Source organism: Mustela nigripes, chromosome 1, assembly GCF_022355385.1.
Source record: "Mustela nigripes isolate SB6536 chromosome 1, MUSNIG.SB6536, whole genome shotgun sequence".
NCBI classification, from domain to species: Eukaryota; Metazoa; Chordata; class Mammalia; order Carnivora; family Mustelidae; genus Mustela; species Mustela nigripes.
In genome coordinates, this window is record NC_081557.1 from 243282584 (window position 1) to 243299074 (window position 16491).

A 16491-nucleotide genomic window follows, 5' to 3' on the forward strand; every position below is an offset into this window, starting at 1 on the left:
ATAGTTATGTATTAATTATTTAATGAAAAAAGAACAAACTTCCTGTATTGAAAGTTAAAAAAAAAAAAAGATGGCGGGGGGTGCCTGCTGTGGTAGGAGGGGCCATTAGGAAGAGAAATCTGGTGTTCCTTGAGATGGCCTGATAGAAAGGAGTCATGCTTCCAGCCAACCCGTGCCCCAAGAGCTGCTCTCTGGCTGCTTTTGTCCTTCAAGTACAGGAACCATTTGAAATCTCAGGAACGGTAGCCAACGTGACCATCCAATGTGGCAAGACAAACCTCATGGGGCTACACGCAGTTTAGTGAAAAGAACTGGGACCAACCTGTCCCGGATGCCAGGTCCCTGGACACCCTTCAAGACCCTGCCCAACATGTTCAACCTGCGTCCCCATTCAGGGTGACATCACCTCGACAAATGCAGATCAAGAGGAACCATTTGCCCGGGTCAGGGGTGACACATAGCTCCTGAGACATACCTGGCAGCCAAACCCTCAGATTGTTATGCACCACAATACCTCGGTACCCAGCCTGCAGGGGTCGGAGGAGAAGTTCCTGACCTTGAAGAAACCAGCCTTGCCAGTGCCCTAAGCCACACCACAGAAGTGCAAGATGAGCTAAGCCACCTGCACAGCCAGATTGCTAAGATACTGGCAGCTGATTCAGCTTTGGGTTCATTAACAACAGATGTCTTATCTCCAGGAAGTTTAAATGTCTCTTCTCCCTTTTAGGATCCTCCACCCACTGTACAACTTCCCTTGACATCCCCAAGGAGACCAAGGTACAGGTCCCTGAGCTTCCACCAGTCCCACTGCTTTGATCTGCCAGCCCCGAATGTTGCAAACCGCAACACAGGGCCCCCTGCGGCTCGTCTGAAGAGGGTAACTGTGTCTCTCTGTCCAAGGCCAACAGCTTTGCAGAAATGATGGGGATCCTGAAGGACTTTCGCCAGATGGAACAGAGCCAAGATCTGGCTCTAATAAAAACCTCGGAAAAAAAAGACCCTTAATGACAACAGAGATAAATAATTTACCTGATAAAGCGTTCCCAGTAATAGACATAAAATGCTCACCAAACTGAGGAGAAGAATGGATGAACACAGAAAACCAACAAAGAGATGGAAATCTTCTGGAAGTACTAAACAGAAGTCCCAGAGCTGATGAACAGGATAACTCAATGGAAAAAGACAAGAGAGGGGTTCACCAGCAGACTAGATGAAGCCGAAGAAAGGATAAGTGAACTCAAGGAAAAGGCAGGAGAACTCCCCCAATCAGAGCAGCAAGTAGGAAAAAAAAAAATAAAAAGTGAAGATAGCTTAAGGGACTTATGGGACAACATCAAATTGACTAACATTCTCCTTACTAACATTCTTCCTCCCAGAAGGAAAGAAAAAACGGGACAGAAATCTCATTTGAAAAAAAGAACAGCTGAAAACATTCCTAACCTGGAGGTGCAAATAGACATCCAGATCCAGGAGGCCCAGAGTTCCAAATCGGAAAAACCCAAAGAGACCCTAAAAGCAGCAAGAGAAAAATAACTTGTTTTGTAAAAGGGAACCCCTGTAAGACTATCAACACATTTTCCAGCCCAAAAAGGAGTGACATAATAAATTCAAAATGCTGAAAAGAAGAAAACTTCTAATCAAGCAAAGTTGTCATTCAGAATTGGAGAGAGATTTCCAGATGAGCAAAACACAAAGGAGTTTATCATCACTAAATCAGCCTTACAAGAAACATTCAAATGACCTCTTTAAGCTGAAAAGAAAGAGCACTGATCAGTCAAGGAACACCTATCAAATAGTAAATCTCACTGGAAAGATAATAAAAATAATGTATTCATCACCTATTACCTTAAAAAGACAAAAGTAGTTATTATGAGTACGATAATTAGTTAAGAGATACGCAAGATAAAAAGATGTAAGTTCTCTGAGCACGAGACCACGCACCGCCATGGGCTGCTTTCCACTGCTTTGGTGCCTGGTCCAGAGCCGGGGCCTTAGGCTTGGCCTCCTATGGGGCTCCTTCCAAGGGAAGGAGCTCTTTGACAAGGCCAACAGACACCATTTCTTACACAGCATAGCCCTGCTGGGGGTGCCCCATTTATGGCAAGCCTCTGGAACCACCTTATTCTGCACCAGCTTTTACTACCAGGCTCTGAAGGGAGACCCCCTGTGCCCAGACTTTGGCCCCTGTGGGAGGGAGCCTGCTAATGCTGGGCTGGCTCACCTTGGCTCTTTGAGTTTCCCTGAATTTAATCTCTGGGTACTTTTTTGAGAGTTGGAGAAGGGAAAGGATTAAAAGAGAAAGGGAGGGGGGTGTAAAATGTGACATCAAAACATGCGGAGGAGGAATAAAAATGTGGAGCAAATGCAGATCAAACTTAAATTGGCAACTATTTTATCAACTTAAAACAGCCTGTTAATAGATATAAGCAGATATAAGTTGTTATAGTAAAGGCTAACCTTAACTACAAAACAAAACCTACAGTAAATATACACCACTAAAGAATGTCATAACACCTCAAAGAGAGCAAGAAAAGAGAGAGGAACTACAAAAACAGCCAAAAAACAATCAACAAAATGGCAATAAGTACATACCTATCAATAACTATACTTTAAATATAAATGGACTAAATACTACAATCAAAAGACAGAGTGGGTAAATGGATTAAAAAACAAAACCTTATGGGGCGCCTGGGTGGCTCAGTGGGTTAAGCCTCTGCCTTTGGCTCAAGTCATGATCCTGGGGTCCTGGGATTGGGCCCCAAGTCGGGCTCTCTGCTCAGCTCTCTCTCTCAGCTCTCTCTCTCTGCCTGACTCTCTACCTACTTGTGATCTCCCTCTCTCTCTGTGTCAAATAAATAAATAAAATCTTTAAAAAACCAAAAAACAAAAAAAAAAGAAAAGTCAAAACCTAAATTCTGCCCAATAGAGACTCCCTTAGTTGTAAGAACATATACAGACTGAAAGTGAAGGGATAGAAAATTATATTCTGTGAACACCAGGGTGGACCCAGTTGGTTAAGCATCCAACTATTGATTTTGGTTCAGGTCATGATCTCAGAGTCCTGGGACCAAGCCCTGCGTGGGGTTCCAAGCTGGGCACGGAGCCTGCTTAAGATTCTTTCTCTCCCTCCCTCTCTGCACCGCTCCCGCTCTATCCCCACCTCACCCCACCCCCCACTGCAAGCACACACTCTCTAAAAAAAGAAAGATACTCCATATAAATGGAAACTAAAAGAAAGCTGGTGTACTTGTGCTTATTTCAGAAACAAAAGCGGACTTCAAAACAAAGACTGTAAGAAGAGGGGACGAGCCAAAGGGCGTTATATAAGGATAAAGGGTCAAACCCACAGGAGAATGTAACATTTGCAAATGCTTATGAACTTAATATAGGAGCATCTGAATATAAAACCAACATTAACAGATACGAATGGAGAAACAGCCGTACTATAACAGCCTGAATACCCTACTTACGTCAAGGGATAGATTATCCAGACAGATGATAAGAAAACATCAACCTTAAATGACATGTTAGACAAGACAGACCTAACAGATATATAGACAGAACATCCCATCCAAAAGCAACAGTACATTCTCAAGTGCACCGGGAACATCCTCTAGACCAGCTCACATGGTAAGCCACAAAACAAGTATGACTAAAGTTAAGAAGACTAAAATCATATCAAGCATCTTTTCTAGCCACAGTGATATGAAGCTACAAATCGATTTTTTTTTTAAAGTCTAAAAAAGAGGGAGAAAGGAGAAATTATATCATGGCCAACAAATCACAGAGCTTTGTTGCTTATTTTAAGACTAAATTCAATCTTCTGCTAATGTCATATTATTAATTTAAAAGTCCTAGAACAACTTTACAAAAGAGAGTGAAATTCCTCTGTTGTAGCCAGAGTTCTTAAAATTATCTTTTACCTAAAATGTTTCCCAAAGACGGATGCTCAGTTTCAACACCGGTGATAATTCAATCAGCTGCAAAACTCAGTTAGCAGTCGCTACATTTATAGGGAAAACCGATGGACTATACAAGTATCAACTGCCACATCTGTGATTTAAAATGAAACTTTTCCGCGCTACACTTAAATCATCCTTTTTCTCCTCGTGCCGGAGAGGCCCATTTTCCTTTATTCCTCCTTTATGTTGGGATAATAGTTGGTCCTTGGCTCAGTTTAGTGGACAGTTCAGGGTCATCAGAATACCCTTGGAATGCTGTCTCTGCACCAACTTCCCAACTTAGATATTATACGCTTCTTCTTAAGAATCTTGATATATACTGAAATCATACTAAGGGTAGATATAAATACTAACTAGATGTTCTATTAGAATAAAGCAAAAAGGGAAGAAAAAAAGTTCAAGCTTTCCAGAAATATAAAACCAGGTAGAGTGTAATAAGTAAGAACAGACATAATTCTACTACCTTTGCTGAGTCTGATGGTTTATCAAGCTAGGCCGTGAAGGACACTACGAGTGAATAAGACAGATCTATGACCTTCTGGAATCTGAGATCCATCCAGCTGTAGGACCATCCCTCCTCAACTGTCCTACAAGGAGAGTGTTTAGAAAGTTCCAATATGGTACAAATGGAACCCATTACAAAATAGCAAATGCTTATCTTTTAATAGATTGGGCTTGTGGATTAAGGCTGCGATTGAACTGGAAACCGGAATTCTCACAGAGGATTGGAAAGGAGAGAGAAAATAGTAGTGGAGGGTGCAAAGCAAGGAAGTGAGTCATTCTCCCACCTCACCAGGTTTTTCACCTGGCTACTGGTTACATAAATCCTATGTGGAATGCAGTATTTCACTTGGGACAATTTTATCACTTAAGTCTTTCATGAACCTATCAAACCATGAGCTACAGGAAACATTCTTTGTTTTATAGATTCTCAGTTTTAAAAATAAAAACTTTCACCACTCCAAACCAAATGCATAGTGTGATTGAAGATCACACTATCAAGTGATGATTTGATTCTTACCTATAACCACCTTTCCTGGGTAAGGTTTCAAACCCATTTAAAAAAAAAAATCATATTGCAGAAACTAACATTTAATGTCCTAATTTCATCATAAGCAAGCTCACTAAGAATTTCCATGAAGGTATTTTTACCTTAAAATAATATAACCAAACACTTCTCTTTAGTTATTACTGCTGAAACACCACAAACGTGAAACGTGACTTTAGGAAATTAACTTTTAAAATAGGTTTAAAAGGTTTAGTCCCCACTGCATTTCCAAAGACAAAAACAAATCCCATTTCAGGATGGAATTATTAAAATTATTAAAATCGCCCAACCATTTTATTGCTTCAATATGTAAGAAAACAAAAAACAGTCATTTATTTCAAGAGGTGATCCAAACAGACTAAAGCTTACATTAGTATCTAAATAGTCCCATGTAAAACCAATCTATAGAAACCCATCTCCATTATAATTACAGAGAAATGACCTCAGATGAGAAGGCAGCACAATGTATGCAGTAGAGTTATACAATATTAAGCAATATTAACAAAGTGACTTAACCTCATTTATAGGAGGAGAGGGAGAGAGAGAGAGAGGAAAGGAGAAAAGAAGTAAGAAGACCTGTAAGAATTAAAAAGAAAGATGGAGAACATAAAATTGTTTTTGCAAGCAGTAAATGCTAGTACTATTCACAAAAGAAACCTGCAGGCCGGCCCTGATGTACAAAATAAATCACACATAAGAAGCAAGTATAGTATGATTTGTCAACATGCAGATGAGTGCATTCAACCAGCAAGACACCTAATTAAAAAAATTAGCCAAGTAGATTAGTCCCCAAGACACCTCAGGTAAAAGAAGAGATTCAGATATGCTACATAGTCATGATTTTATTGGCCATTCTCTACCACTGTAGAAATCAAATACTAAATTCTCTAAATAAGCCATTTTCCCACCTCCCCTCTCCCCAGAAGTCGTTAAGAGTGCTCTGATATCGTCATATAAACATATTTTTGTCAAACTAGTATAGACAGTTTAAGTATTACTTGGTGTTCACTGAATTGTGAAGACCGGTCCAAAAGGGAAAATTTTCCTATCCCTGAAGGTTTAATAGGATATATTTTTTTTTAATTGTATTTGAGACTTGTCTCTTTTACAAAAGATTTTGAAATGTGATCTACCACATTGAATGCCCCCGAATTTCATATCACTATCAATTAAAATATTTATTGAGTTATCAGTGGCAAAAATGAAAAACTTCTTTGCACTCCAAATAAATAATGTGAATATTCTAATACAACAGACAGTATGACAAATTTTAGAATTGACATATCAAAAAGGAAAATAGGGTATGCATGTGGGTTAAAAGTCAACCTGACTGAGGAGATTTAAGAAGGACTGGGGGATAGTTAGGATCTAAGGAGAACCTTTAGGGAAAAGAGAGAGAGAGAAGACGGCGTTCTAGAAGCAGAGATGTCGTGACAGAAGATGAACAAGAGCTAAAGAAAAAAGGTAGGAACATATCGGTGTGGTTGTCTAAAGGAAAGCAGTGTCAGAGTAGCACACCTTAAGGCTTAAAGAAAATGACAGAGCCTTCAATTTCAGGTGGGCATTCATCTTCCCACAATGAGGGAGTGTACTGGTCAGGGCTCAGAGACTACAGAGAAACAAAACCAAAAGAGAGAAAGATATTTAAAAAGTTTACTGTGGAATTAGCTCATGTGATTATGGAGAAGTCCCATGATGTACCATCTGCAAAGTGGAGAACCATGAAAGCCAGTGGTATAATTCAGCAGTAGTCCCACAGGGAACTGAGACCCAGAGGGGGTCAATGGCGTAACTCTCGTAATTCTCGTCTGAGGCCAAGGGTGGGAGCAGGGGTTGCTCTGTGTGTAAGTCCTAGACTCTAAAGGCCCAAGAACCTAAAACTTAAATGTCTGAGGACAGCAGAAGATGGAGGTCCCAGCACAAGGAACACAAACAAATTCACCTTCTCTCTGCCTTTTTGTTCTATTTGGATCCTGGGAGAACTGGGGATACCCACCCATCCCCAGTGAGGGTAGATCTTCTTTACTGAGTCTACTGACTTCAGTGCTAATCTCTTGTGGAAACACCCTCACAGACACACCCAGAAATCATGGTTACCAGCTCTCTGGACATCCTTTAGACCAGTCAAGTTGACACACAAAATTAACCAACACAGGGAGCTGCCATGAGTTTTTGAGAAAGGAAGTGATAGGAACAGACCTGGGATTTCTAAACATTACCTTGCGAAGCAGATAGAAGGAAAGACTGAAAGAGCAGAACCAGTTTGTAAAAACCCACTGGGACAGTCAAGAGAGAACTTCCTGGAACGAAGGCTCTGGGAGGCACAAAGAACTGAAGTAGAACTCCAAGAATTTCACAGCCGAGCGAATGGGAGACCAGCACTTTCCACAAATGCTTACTACAGTCGCCTAACCAACTGGCATGTTCCCCCTCCCACGCATGCCCCCCAGCCCAACCAGACTGATTTTTTAATAAAGTAAACCACACTGCTTCTCAAGGCTATCCACCCCACCTCCCTACGTGCCAGTCAGGCGGGCCTTTTCATTTCCTAGAAGCCCAACTTCTCCCTGCCTCAGGATCCTTCATGCGCTGTTTCCTATGTCCGGAAACTGGCACCAGTGTTTTCCACCAGGTGAACCCTAAATAGCCTTCAAACCTCAGTTTAAACGACTCTCAAAGAGGCGAGACTCCTAACCTCTCTAACCTAGTCATATGTCCCAATCTTTAAATTCTCGCTTGAAATACGTACCACAAATTTAGACATGGGTTTGTGTATATATCAGATCATCAGCCCCCCCACACACTCCCCAAACACACTAGATTATTCCCTGAGTGGTAGGACTATGACCATTGATTCCCTGGCGTCTGCACCAGTAGCTGGCAGGGGCTTAACAAACGCTTGCTGAATGATAAACAGATCAGGAAAGACCACTTCAGGTGCTCTACTGGGAAAAATTACCGATAGCACCATTACCTAATAAAGGGAATACAGGAACATCAAGTTTGGGGATAAAGTGTAATTCCATCTGGGGAATGTTAAGTTGAAGAAGTTGAGGATTAGGTCTGAGCTGTATTATGTGGAATACCAAAGGGGAAAGAGTAAATGTAACATAAGAGTAAATGTAACATTTTTGGAAAAGGAGAAGCAAAATAAAGCAAGGAGATCAGAAAAACTTCCATATAACTGCCAAGAAGAAGAAACCAGACAAAGAGACTGATATTCCTAATATGCAAAAGGGTTAAAAAGTAGAAAATATCAACAAACCTAGAGAAAATGGGGCTTAAAAAAAATGGATAGTTAACAGAAAAAGGAATGCACTTACATCCTAACCATATAAAAATATATTCAGCTCAATGTATACCTCAATGTAAATTTGGTGTAATAGTATCTTTAAAGATTCATTGTTGATTTAAATGATTCTAAAATGTCTACAGGGGCGCCTGGGTGGCTCAGTAGGTTAAAGCCGCTGCCTTCGGCTCAGGTCATGATCACAGGGTCCTGGGATCGAGCCCCGCATCGGGCTCTCTGCTCAGCAGGGAGACTGCTTCTTCCTCTCTCTCTGCCTGCCTCTCTGCCTACTTGTGATCTCTGCCTGTCAAATAAATAAATAAAATCTTAAAATAAAATAAAATAAAATGTCTACAGATAAAGAAATTTTTAAAACTTTAAAAAATATTCAGGGGCTCCTGGGTGGCTCAGTTGGTTAAGTGTCTGCCTTCAGTTCAGGACATGATCCCAGGGTCCTGGGATTGAGCCCCCCTCCCCTCTGCTCAAATCTCCCCCTGCCTACTGCTCCCCCTTCTTGTGATCTCTGTCAAATAAATAAATAATATCTTTTAAAAAGGAAAGATATTTGATTTCATTCATAATGAGATGGAAATTAACAACAAGGATACTCCATTCGGCAAAAAAACCCCAAAAATCTGACAACATATTCTGTTGCTGAGGTTATGTATAGACAAATAGGCACTCTCACACATTATTGATGTGAATACAGAGAGAGAGAGACAAGAGGATAAATCTGGCAATATCTAGTAAGACTGCATACTCATTTACCCCTTGACCCTGCAATTCCTATTTAGGAATCTGTCCCAAATACACAATGGCAAAATATAAAAAGACATGTATATGCACAAGGCTATTCATAGCAGTACTATGAACAAGAAATTGGAAACAATTCAAATGGCCACCAATTAGGAACCGGCTAAATGAACCAGTCTATTCACTCAATGTAGCTGTAAAACAGAATGAGTAATTTACTACCAAGAAGGGATCCCCAGGATATATTAAGTGAAAAAAGTAAGGCATACAGTATTCTATATAAGAAAGGAAGACTATGAATATATATTTTGATTCTATTAAAACAAACAAACAAACAGAATGGAAGAACAAATTTTTAGAATGCAATTACTTGGAAGGGAAAGTAGAGAAACCAGAGATGGAAATTAGACTCCTCTGTATAAATCTTGTTTTGCAGATTTGACTTTGGAACCGTGAAACCGTTATACATGATTATAAAACAAAATTACATTTTAGAACAATTACTAAGTATCAAAATTAAAATAGGTAAGTTTAAATGTCTATCCAGTTGGTGGCATAGTTGAACAGAGAACAATTATGAAGACTGCCTTCAACAGTAGGGTAGGCAGCCTCTGGGAGGGGCCCCACGATCCCCACACTTCCTGGTATTCACACCCTCAGGTACTTACCTCCTCTTTAGTGAGGACTGTATTTAGAGACTTGTTTCTAAGAACAGAATGCAGCAGAACATCCATGTTCCTAGCAGCATTTTTTCACGTTAGCCAAAAGGAGGAAACAAATGTCCACCAACAAACGCATGGGTAAGTAAAACACGGTGTATATGTACAATGGAATGCTATTCAGCCTAAAAGAAGGAATGAAATTCTGACACATGCACACGGATGAAATCTTGAAGACCTTCTGCTAAGCTGAAATAAGTCACAAAAGGACGAATACCATTATGATTTCGTTCATGAGGGACCCAGAGTCGTCAGATTCAGAGAAAGAAAGCAAAAGAGTGGCTGTCAGGGGTTGAGGCAAGAGGGAAATGGGGCGTTAGTAATATTTAAGGGGTCTACAGTTTTGGTTTGGAAAGACAGAGAAAGTTCTGGAGATGAATGGTTGTGTGATGTACTTAATGCAAATGAACTATACACTCAAAAATGAGTAACATGGTATATTTCATGTTATATATTTTACATATTAAGTATATTTTTAACACAATAAATTTTTTTAGAAGAATGCAGCATATGTGACAGGTTGTCACTCCAAGAACAGGTTTTGAAAAGGTCATGGCTTCCATTTTGGGTTTTTCCCTTGCTCCAACCTTATAATCAGCTACCATGTTGTTAAGTGCCCTGGGGAGAAGCCCAGGGAACTAGTTTCTGACCAATAGCTAGAAAGAATTTGAGACCTGCCAATAATCACCACACTGTGCTTGAAAGCACACCCAGGGACTCCTTTGTTTCCCCTCCAGCTGAGTCTTGGGATGAATGCAGTCCTTGCTGACACCGAGATTGTAGCTTTATGAGAAACCCTGAGTGAGAGGCTCCCAATTATGCTGCGCCCTACAGAAAATGACCACAGCAACTGAGATATGGCTCACTGCGTTCAGCCACTAAGTTCTGGGGTGATTCGTTACACAGCAATAGATAACGCACACAGTACTTTGACTAAACATTCCTAAGGAAATATGCCCCTTATCAAAAAAGAATTACAAATTCCATTGCTGGGTACCTACCCAGGAAAAAAAAAGCACTTATATCCACCAAAAGACCCATACAAGAATGTTCCCGGCAACCATATTCATAATTATCCCAAACTAGAAGCAACTAAAATAGCCATCAACTGGATAGATAGATTGCGGCAGTTCCCACAATGGAATACTACACAGCTATGAAAAAAACCTATTTCACACAACATGGGTAAATCTCACAGATAAATGTTGGGCAAAAGAAGGTAGACACAGGGCGCCTGGGTGGCTCAGTGGGTTAAGCCGCTGCCTTCGGCTCAGGTCATGATCTCAGGGTCCTGGGATTGAGGCCCGCATCGGGCTCTCTGCTCAGCGGGGAGCCTGCTTCCCTCTCTCTCTCTCTGCCTGCCTCTCTGTCTACTTGTGATCTCTCTCTGTCCAAAAAAAAAAAAAAAAAAAAAAAAGGAAGGTAGACACAAAGCTTTAACACTTGTACTGCTGGTCTAAGACTGCTGTGTGTATAACACACAGGGGTACTCAAAATGAGGAATTATGGAATGTTCTAATTGTATTATTCCTGGTGTCATTGAGAACCAGGATTTTCAGCAGAGAAAAAGATGGATGTAAAATTTTTTAAAAAGACTGAGCAAGGGGCGCCTGGGTGGCTCAGTGGATTAAAGCCTCTGCCTTCGGCTCAGGTCATGATCCCAGGGTTCTGGGATCGAGCCCCGCATCGGGTTCTCTGCTCAGCGGAGAGCCTGCTTCCCTCTCTCTCTCTCTGCCTGCCTCTCTGCCTACTTGTGATCTCTCTGTCAAATAAATAAATAAAATCTTATTAAGAAAAAAAAGAGACTGAGCAAAAATCTTATCAAGCTGAAACAGAACTGGAAGTATCCATATGAATTCATGAGGTTCTCTATCTTAAAAAAAAATTTCCCCTAATTTTGACTACTGAAAATACCTAGAAACAATGATCAATCTATTAGAAATGCGAACCTGTAGAACCGAGATTATAGTCTTTAAATCCCATTCCCCACTAAAGCAGTCAGGGGTCCCTAAATACCAGGTGTAGGGAGGAAATGTACATGATGTGCCTGGAACTCCTTGTCATACCAGATAATCAAGAAGCTATCAAAAACTACTAGAGTCACGTCAAAATAATTCAGTAAGCAACTTTAAAAGGCTCCCACTGACCAAGGTTTAAATAATTTAAGCATTAATAAAAATAATCCATTATGTTCAAATCTAAGAGTCCATAACGAGTCTAGGGGAGAAGGGGCAACCCTAACTGATCACTGTTAGAGGTTAATATAACCAACTCACTGTTTTGAAATTGGTAAGCCAGGGGAAACTATCAAGCTTTTCTCCAACCTTTCCTATACGAACTATACAACTAGGTAACAAATAGTACATGAGGAACAGTTTCTCTTTATAGAAGATTTCACTTGATAAATGAACAATAAAGCTATAGTATTAACACATCACTGTCTTGCAAACCCTAATTATTTAATAGACCTAAAGCAGGGAGCCCATCACCCGTTTTTGTAAATAAAGTTTTATTAGAACACAGCTACACCCATTCCTTTATGTTTTGTCTATGGCTGCTTTCCCATTTCAAGGGCAAAGTTAGTAGCTGCATCAGAGGAAACCAGATGGCCCACTTTGCCTAAAATACACGCTGTCGGGCCCCTTACAGGGAAAGTTTGCCATCCCCTGATCTAAAGCATTGAGTACAAAGGGCAACTAATCAACATTAAAAGAGGGAGAACTAAAAGCTCTGTGCACCAGACACTTGTCAAACACACAGACTTGCCAAAAGAAAGTGAACCCGAATCTGAGCAAGTCTCTAGATCCAACTACCAATTAACAAGAAATACAAAGGACAGAGGAATATGTTGAGTCACTTAACAGGAATGTAATCAAGATCAGTCACATGTACAGGACAAAGACCCAATTTGTTCAACAAATAAATTTTAAGGACAAGCGGGGAGGGGGAACCTTAGGAGAAAAATTAACAAACTGTACTGAAGGGAGGGCTTATCTAGATGCTGAGTCAATCAAGTCACCTCCTTTAAAAATGTATGAGAGAATCAAAATTACCACCAACTGGATATTTTATTACACTGGGATTGTTGCTGTGTTTGTTTTTTTTTTTTTAAAGGTGGTAATGGTATTGTGGTTGTATTTTTTTAAAAGAAGGTCTGCTACTTTAAGAATACATACTGAAATACAAATAAATTATATGATGTCTAGCATTGCTTTAAAATGATACAGGAGTGGCAGAGAAGTCGGTGGGAGACAGACAAACAATTTGGCCATGACCTGATAATTATCAAACCTGAGTGATGAATACAAGAGGGTTCATTATACTAGTCCATTTACTTTTATATAAATTTAAATTTTCCTTAATAAAAGTTACAAATAAAGAAAACATTTCTTATTTAGACACAGAAAAAAACCGGAAGTAAAAAAGAAGAACAGGTCAGGGAAGTATGCTAGATCACTCCAAAAAGGCAACCGGACTGTGACAAGATATGAATCTTTCAAAGGAACGATAAGAAACCGACTTTGAAAAGAATCAGTTCAGAGATCACGTCAATGACTCCTGAGTAGATCCAAACTTAGTCGTATGTCCTTTCCCAACTAAACTTAGTCGTATGTCCTTTCCCAACTATATCAAGCATCCAGAACTAGGGGGGAAAGGATATATATGGCAAAGGAACTTGGGTTTGAGGTTTGGTAAAGCAGTTGCTCAGAATTTTAAAAAGGCAAGAGAATATATGATGCAAGAATGATCATGGAGTTTGGCTAAGAGGAAAGCTAATGAGGCTAGGAAATAGCTCACTTGGTTAGAAAAACAAAAAAAATGCCAAGAAACTGCAAGTCATAATGAAGATTAAGAACAGATTTGAGAAGTGGGATGTGACAGAGGGTAATGATCATGACAGAAAACTTTCCAAAAACTCAGAAATAGAAATGTTCCAGGTGATGGGGAGGCCTAAGGTAAGAAGGGGTGGGGTGTAAGCGGTACGCAGAACTTTGGGGCTCTAGTCCCAGTGAACTAATGCTGGTTAACTAATTGGTTTCAGCTACCTGCCAAAGAATCATACCCTTCTCCAAAGCATATTTCAAAAGGTGTCTGTATGAGTAAGGGGCCCGGGACTGGAAGCTCTGGTCTAAGATGTAGAGATCTTGGAAAATCAGTCAGGTGAGAATGATGGAGGCTAGGCAGATCAAAGCAGCATGATGAGAGCCACCAACATGACACAAGAGACAGAAAGGGAAAATCGGCATCAAATAATGGAAAATTCTAGAGGCCAAGAGAAGAATAAAAACCGTGGAGAGATGGGAGCCTGGGTGGCTCAGTGGGTTAATCCGCTGCCTTCGGCTCAGGTCATGATCCCTAGGTCCTGGAATCAAGTTCCACATCAGGCTCTCTGCTCAGCAGGGAGCCTGCTTCCCCCTCTCTGCCTGCCTCTCTGCCTACTAGTCCTCTCGGTCTGTCAAATAAATAAATGAATTAATTTAAAAAAATTTTTTTAAAAACATGGAGAGAAATAAGACATCAACTTCAAAACAAAAGGATTAATTGAAAAATGTTCTGTTAGTGGAAGCCTTATTGTAACTCCATAATTCACAGAATGCAGTCTAAAAATGTCTCTATCAAAGGGGTTACAGAAGAAAGGTATCCTCAAAAAACGAGCAATCTGCCAATATTTTCATTACAATCCTAAAAGTGTTAGATGTATGACAGCACCAAAACAGCTTATAAATCACTTAGTTTAACTCACTCATTTCATCGATGAGAAAACTGAGGTCCACTGAGGCTAATGAACTCGCACTCAAGAACACACTATGCAATTAATGATTAGGACTAGGGCTAAAATGCACCCCATTCTTCACTCAACCTCCAGACCTTGTGTCCTAATCTAACACCATGGTTCCACTGAATGACTTACTTCTCTACAATGCTAAGTATTGTCATGTATTTCCATTTGGGTAAATATTTGTTGACTAACACTCAAAGTGAACCTACTTCAGTAATTTTCTCTTAAACGTTTCCTATAGAAGCAACTGGTTCTGCTCAACTTTATTGCCTCTGCCCCACCCCACCCCACCCCCACCCCGGCCAAAAATGTATTGAGTAAATCTCAGGGATGTTCAAAAAACATGTTAACTAACCAGCATCTATGCTTCCAAAAACTGTTAGAATATGAAAAGGCACACATAGTGCCAGGCTAAAAAAAGAAGAGTTGGCATCACACACCTCTCTTATCATCTCCATAAATATGTAACTACAAAACATACATCAATGGGAAGTAAGACAATGTTCTTGACCCAATGGACCCAACATACCCGAATAGATAGGAAAATACAGTAACAGGATGAACTACTTCAACCTTCCAATAACAGATTAATAGAGTACTTACAGAGTACATAATGTACACACACAGTGGTTTACATATTTTTATATTTACTCTTTATAAATATCTGATATTATACTGGACCTAGAATCTCATATGGAAAGAACGTTTTGCAGCCTCAAAAAACCTGATGTTACCACTATTTTTAGAAGTGATTTTTAAAAATTAGCAAGAAAAAAAAAAGGCAGGTATTACTCATCTATAAGGAGAGAAGGCATAATAAAGGGGAAGGCAATCCAAAAAAAAATTGTTTTTATAAATTTCTACTATTCTGTTAAGAAGTACATATCCTTGGGTGCCCGGGGGGCTCAGTCTGTTGAGCGTCTGGCTCTTGGTTTCAGCTTAGGTCATGATCTCAGGTTCTGGGGATGAAGACAGGCTCTGTGCTCGGCGGGGTGGGGGTGGGGGGTCCGGAGGGTGTCTGCCCTTCCTTTCCCCTCGGGCTCTCTGTCTCTCTCTCAAATAAATAAATCTTTAAAAAAATAATAATAACCGAATAGGGGTGCCTGGGTGGCTCAGTGGGTTAAGCCTCTGCCTTCAGCTCAGGTCATGATTCCAGGGTCCTGGGATCGAGCTCTGCGTCAGGCTCTCTGCTCAGCAGCGAGCCTGCTTCCCCTTCTCTCTCTGCCTGCCTTTCTGCCTACTGTGATCTCTCTGTCAAATAAATAAATAAAATCTTTTAAAATATTTTTTTAAATAACCGAATAAACAGAAAAAATGAAAAGTACATATCCTTACCACTTAGAACAGGTTGTTGAGGCACAGAGTTTGTAGAAAAGACACCAATTTTGGAAAGGATCCATCTAGAAGCTTTTTCAATCTGGAGCTTGTACTTTACAGGCACACAAGTGGGCACACTGGTGCGAAGCAGTAGTGATTCACCATGTACAAAGCAGAATATGGAATGTTAAAGCTGGAAGACAAAAAAATGAGAGAAAAGAAAGAATATGGTTGGTTATTAGTAACACCCATGTTTAAAACAGGAGTTGTTTTCATAGAACGGTTTTCATAGAACAAGTACCATTATTGAAATTAGTTTTTATAACTGAGAATCTATACAAGAAGAACTTTCTTATATAAAAACCTCAACTACAAAGGGAAAGAAGAGAGAGAAAACAAAATGAGAATTTGTCTTTGTAAGGTTCTAAATTAAAGATTTTTTTGCCACCCATAATATCTTTCTCAAATGTATTATAAATTTCCTTACCATCTAAACATAACGAACTGTTTCTTAATGACATAAGACCAATCATCATAAGAGTACTTCCCTAGTACCTGAGGACATATACTTTACAGGACTGGGGTAATGACCCTAGAACTGCCTTTATTTCAAAAGGTACACC

General features: G+C 40.0%; 1 protein-coding gene and 1 pseudogene across 3 annotated transcripts in view; one reads left to right on the plus strand and one right to left on the minus strand.

The window, feature by feature from the left end:
• Window positions 1–16055, minus strand: part of FRYL (FRY like transcription coactivator) — a 221575-nt gene extending 205520 nt beyond the window's left edge. For 2 of the 3 annotated variants that reach the window (XM_059383621.1, XM_059383604.1), the window contains exon 1: window positions 15887–15977. The gene's annotated coding sequence lies outside the window, so the exon portion shown is untranslated. Of the gene's footprint in view, window positions 1–15886 lie in introns of all 3 variants that reach the window. The other variant, XM_059383630.1, reaches the window with a different exon arrangement.
• On the plus strand, window positions 156–922 carry LOC132000860 (mitochondrial fission regulator 1-like; annotated as a pseudogene).
• Window positions 16056–16491: the final 436 nt, after the last annotated feature.